At 34.4% G+C, this 5,477-nt stretch overlaps 1 pseudogene; it reads left to right on the forward strand.

Annotated features, from left to right (window-relative positions):
* The first annotated feature begins 3,487 nt into the window (after positions 1–3,487).
* Positions 3,488–4,243, forward strand: LOC105292470 (annotated as a pseudogene).
* Positions 4,244–5,477: the final 1,234 nt, after the last annotated feature.

The following is a 5,477-nucleotide window of genomic DNA, read 5'->3' on the forward strand; positions in this document are numbered from 1 at the left end:
GAAAGAAAGAAAGAAAGAAAGAAAGAAAGAAAGAAAGAAAGAAAGAAAGAAAGAAAGAAAGAAAGAAAGAAAGAAAGAAAAAGAAAATAAAGGCTGTATTGATTATTGTTCTCAGTTTCTGACATAAAAACTTACACCGTTTATAAGCCAGAAAATTTACTGAATGCTTTTCAGTAGTTTACAGAATCTGGTTCAGCATTTCAGGCCTGAACTTAGATAGGAGCAGTGCTAAAACCTATTATGGAGCAATTCTAGGGAAATATTGAAGCTCACACAGGTTCCGCCAGTTCTCAGAGGACCTGAAGTTTATACAGACAATACTAGAGAATAAACACCAGAAGTCCTGCCACTCTAGCCAGCAAAGAGCTAGAGCCCTCAGCCATCACACTCATTGAGACACTAATTTCCCACACATTTGCTTCTTCATGTTCACTGAATTTCCAATTGTAGTACCTCCAGAGTGAATCAGATGAGTAAAACATAGGTCACATGCCTCACTGCAATAGCAAAGGAGGCTCAGAAAATAAATTTTTAGGCTTCTATCTTGAGAAGATGAGGCATTTTAACATGAGAAATTACCAAAATACAGAAATGTTCTTCTAAAGAAGATGAATACCCCCTACATATAACAAACATCTGCTGCAATGACTCAGAAGAAATTACTGAAAATATCAATATATAAAAGGTTGTTAAAGAAGCAGAGCTATCTGAGGAAACCAGAGAGAAAGGAGAAAAACCAGGAATATGTTTTATTAGAGACGGTATATATAAAAAACATTCCTTGAAAATAGGAGTCTGTAATATCAAATTCTGCAAGGATTTAATTGGATACACAGACTGAGGAGTACCCACAGGGAACCAGCCAGAAGAAGGTCATCAGTGACTTTTGGAGGGGGCAGCAAGCAAATTGCAGTACTCCCTCCTTATTCTTGGTTATGCTTTCCACGGTTTCAGTTACCTGTCATCAACCACTATCTGAAAATATTAAATGAAAAATTCCAAAAATAAATAATTCATAAATTTTGAATTTCACACCATTATGAGTTCCATGATGAAATCTTGTCCCATCTGCCTGGGATGTAAATCATCCCTTTGTTCAGCATATCCACACTGTATGCTCCCTGCCTATTAGTTACTGTGTAGCCATCTATGTTACCAGATCAATTGTCACAGTATTGCAATGCCTGTGTTCAAGTAACCCTTATTTTACTTGTGGTCGGGTAACCCAAAGTGCAAGAGCAGTGATGCTGGCGATTAGGATATGCCAAAGAGAAGTCATAAAGTGCTTCTTTTAAATGGAATTATGAGTATAGTACAATAAGATATTTAGAGAGAGAGAGAGACTACTTTTATTACAGTATATTGTTATAATTGTTCTATTTTATTCGGTTTGTACCATCCACAATTTTCAATATCCACGGGGTGGGGGGGCTTGGATTATATTCCTGCAGATAAGGGAGACTACAGTATAATATATTTGGGAGTGAATGGGAGGTAAGATTGTAAACAGAGTAAGTATAGGGCATTATTTGAAGAAACTGTCGAAGAAGACCTAGCAGTAGGCTATGGGATTAAAAAGGCTTTGTTGTTATTGTTTCTTCCAAAGGGAGAGACTTCAACATGTTAAATGAAATCATTAGTGACAGAGGTTGAAAATGTTCAGAGAAGAGAATGTTAATAGAGCAAAGTTACTGTTATGATTCTCAGCATAGATGCAGGACCTGACTTTAAAAAGAAAGTGGAACATTAGTTCTACTGAAAAGGGAGGGAAAGAGAAAAGGAAAGTGCACATGAATGAATTTGCAGGTTTGCTGGCAGGTACAATGAGGGCAGATTTGGTGCAGTTAGGTTTATGTTAGGTAGAGAGCATTTGAAATAGCAGAGTGGAAAATAGGAAATGTATTCATTTTTGTGGGAAACATTCATGGTCTAGATAAGTTTGGAGCACAGAAATATACAATGACATCTATGTGCATGATTTTGTGGTTTTCTTCTGTGGGGTTCAATAGTCCAGTTTTGGAATAGATAATTCAGACCAAGGATGTCTAATAGAACTTTTTGCAATGATAAAAATATGCTACTAGTTACACATAGCTTTTAGCATTTGAAATGTGGCTAATGTAACAGAAGAACAAAATTTTTAATATATTCATTTTAATTACTTAAAACTTAATTTTAAATAACCACATGTGTCTAAGGGCTACTTCATTACGCAGTGCAGATTGCAGGTTTTGCATTTCACCTCGAAAGGACGCTGGAGCTAAGTTTAGAATGTTGACAATAGAATGGTTGAATGGACTATGGATTCTAAATGACTTAGAAAATAGTTAATAGAAGAAAGAAGAAATATTGGTGCTGCAGAAGTAGATGTCCCTTAAAATATAACTACAGTTGTAGAAATAGTCAAATAAAAGAACTAGAAGCTTAGGAAGTTAAGATAAAAGACTAACATATTCAAATTTAACCTTTTAAAAGTAATGGAATTTTAGGTAATCAATAAACATTTATTGATGCAAAGTTAAAGTTAGCCTTAATAACAGGTTGCAGAAGTGAAGTGGAGGCAGAAATTAGGAGGGGAAAGAATTGAAGCAGTGGTTATTGACTGAATTGGCTAAAGTTCCTAACTCTCTCTAATAGGAAACACATAGAAACATGCAGAATTGGTTTTGAAAATTTACAAGAATGGGGAGGGGTTGCTACTTTAATTTAGGGGCAAATCAATCATTTCTAATATCTTAAATAAATGAAACAACCCAAGCAAAAAGAGTATTCCTTCTGAAATGCAGCAGACCTTAGAGAAGCAATGCCTAGGATTTTGAACGAGTCATGTAAGACTGTTGAATGAACACTTATCACAGTAGAACTTGGAGGCAAAGGAAGATTTTGAGGAAGAGATCATAGTCCTCAGTGATTAAGTTCGAAATATGAGGAGTTTGGTAGATGACAGTGAGAGAGTAGGCAGTCACATATCAAATAGTGTAAGTTTCAGAGGATTCCACATTTTACACTGAATGGAGAATTAGAAGCTTGTAAGCAATATTAGAAAGTGAGGAAAGTATGAATCTACTTCCAGACCACATATACAAAAATTAGTTATACTCTCTTAGGTGAATTTCAGGAGAGACATGTATCCTCCAGGTGAAAATCAGATTTCTTTTAAAGTATTTGAGGGCATCCATTTCAAAGGCTGACAGTAACGAAAAGTTATATTTAACACTAAATTATAATAGCAGCAGTCTTCAAATGGATAGGTACATATATGGGGCTCATGAAGATGTTCCAAGGGCTGAGACAGGTTTATTTAAGAAATCGATCTACAGATACTCAGCTTTCAAACATACTCTTCTCTAAACTGTTGTACTCAGAACACATGTTGGAGGTACCATGCTGGTCTTCCTTTCTCATCTATTCTTTCACGATAACAGCCTCTTCATTTAAAGAAAAATAAAGGCAATTGGCGTGGACCCTCGGGCAGAGGCAGTGGTTCTCTCTTGCGGAGTTAGGCACTCTGTGTAGACCTCGACTTCAGTGACTCCTCTCTGTAGTTATAAAGTTCAGAAAACATGTCTCGAAGATGTGACTCCAGGACCACTATATTTTCTCCAGAAGGTCACTTGTACCAAATTGAATATGCTGTGGATGCGATTAGACATGCAGGCACCTGTTTGGGAATTTCAGCAAACGATAGTGTTTTGCTTGAAGCAGAGGGATGCAACATCCGCAAGCTTCTTGATGAAGTCTTTTTTTCTGATATATTTATAAATTCAATGAAGACATGACTTACTGTGTGGCAGGCATAATTTCTGATACTAATGTTCTGACTAATGAACTCAGGCTCATTGTATTTATTACAGTATCAGGAGCTTTTCCATGTGAGCAGCTGGTTACAGCACTGTGTGATATCAAACAAGCTTATACACAGTTTGAGGAAATATGTTCCTTTGGTGTTTCACTGTTGTACATTGACTGGGATAAGCACTATGACTTTCAGCTCTATGGAAGCAACCGTATGCGGAAATTATGGGGGATGGAATGCCACATGCTTTGGAAATAACAGTGCTGCAGTTGTGTCAATATTGAAACAAGACTACAAATAAGGAGAAATGACTCTGAAGTCAGCACTTGCTTTAGCCGTCAAAGTCATCAATAAAACCATGGATGTTAGTAACTCTCTGCTGAAAAAGTAGAATTTGCTGCACTAACAAGAGAAAGTGGAAAGATGGTTATCAGTTGATCAAAAAACATGGAGAAGAAGAAGCTAAGGCTGAGCATGAAAAAAAAGAAAAAGAACAAAAAAAGATAAATAGAGACAAAATCAAGAATTTTATAACATTTGGTTTTGGGGCACTATTTCAGTGTAAATCTGTCCTACTCTTCCACATTGAGAAAGCATTGACTTTGTAACTTATGTAGTTGGGGAAATAAGCTGGTATTAACTGAATTGGATCCTCAATATTTCTGTCCAGATGAATATTATAATGATGATTACTCTTCACAGACATTTTAGTCCCTCCACCTCCTCCCATTTTTTTCTTTTCTTTTCTTTTCTTTTCTTTCTTTTTCTTTCTTTCTTTTTTTTGGAATAAAATTTAGAAAGAATAGAAATGGTGAAGAAAAAGAAAAAGAAAGTCATTCCCTTACTCAAGCCAAATTTAACCATGGTACACATCTCCAAGATGGAAAAAAACAAAAAAACTTTGGAGTATAAAACAAAGGATTAAATCAAGCTGTAGGTGTCAGCAAAGCCTCTTTTAAACAAGGAACCATAAGCTTACCATTCTTATCATTATAAGAAACATTTTCAATACAATTTCTCATAATCACTAACATAAGTAAATACATATATGTTGCTTTGATCACATATGTAAAAATAACTCAAGCTATAAGTACATTTTAATACTTAGAAAAGCTTTTATGGCCACTGAAAATTAAAACCACTAAATTTTGATGTATTAATATATTTCTATTATATTCTAGAAAAGGTATAAAACAAATGGTTGTTTTCCTATACAGGAAAGTTTCCATCAAGATAAAAATAGACTTGAAAACCCAAACCAAAACACAAGAGAATTTTTCTGAATTGATTTGGTTTCCTTAGAGAAAAGAAAACAAAAATATCAAAAGATAACATCTTTTCTTTAGGTAAATTCTCATGTTTATACAGTGAGATGAATCAAATATTTTAGAGACTTTCTCAAACTAAGATTCCATAGACTAATTAAAATCTAATTTTATAATTTTAATATTTAAAGTTTAAAATTTTAATATTTTTTGTTTGAGGGAAATTCTTTATAGGTAATTTAACCCTTCATGATTGATCCTTAAATGTAATATTTTTTCTGTCTTGGTTGCTCTCCTTCATAACTAATTTATTTTTTTGTTTGAATTCATCTATCCTAAATACATACTTAGCTTAATAAATTACTTATTTCGAGTTGTTTCAGAATTTGAGTCCTCCAAAATTGCAACAGAATGAG

The sequence above is a fragment of the Pteropus vampyrus genome, unplaced genomic scaffold (assembly GCF_000151845.1).
Source record: "Pteropus vampyrus isolate Shadow unplaced genomic scaffold, Pvam_2.0 Scaffold57, whole genome shotgun sequence".
Lineage (NCBI taxonomy): Eukaryota > Metazoa > Chordata > Mammalia > Chiroptera > Pteropodidae > Pteropus > Pteropus vampyrus.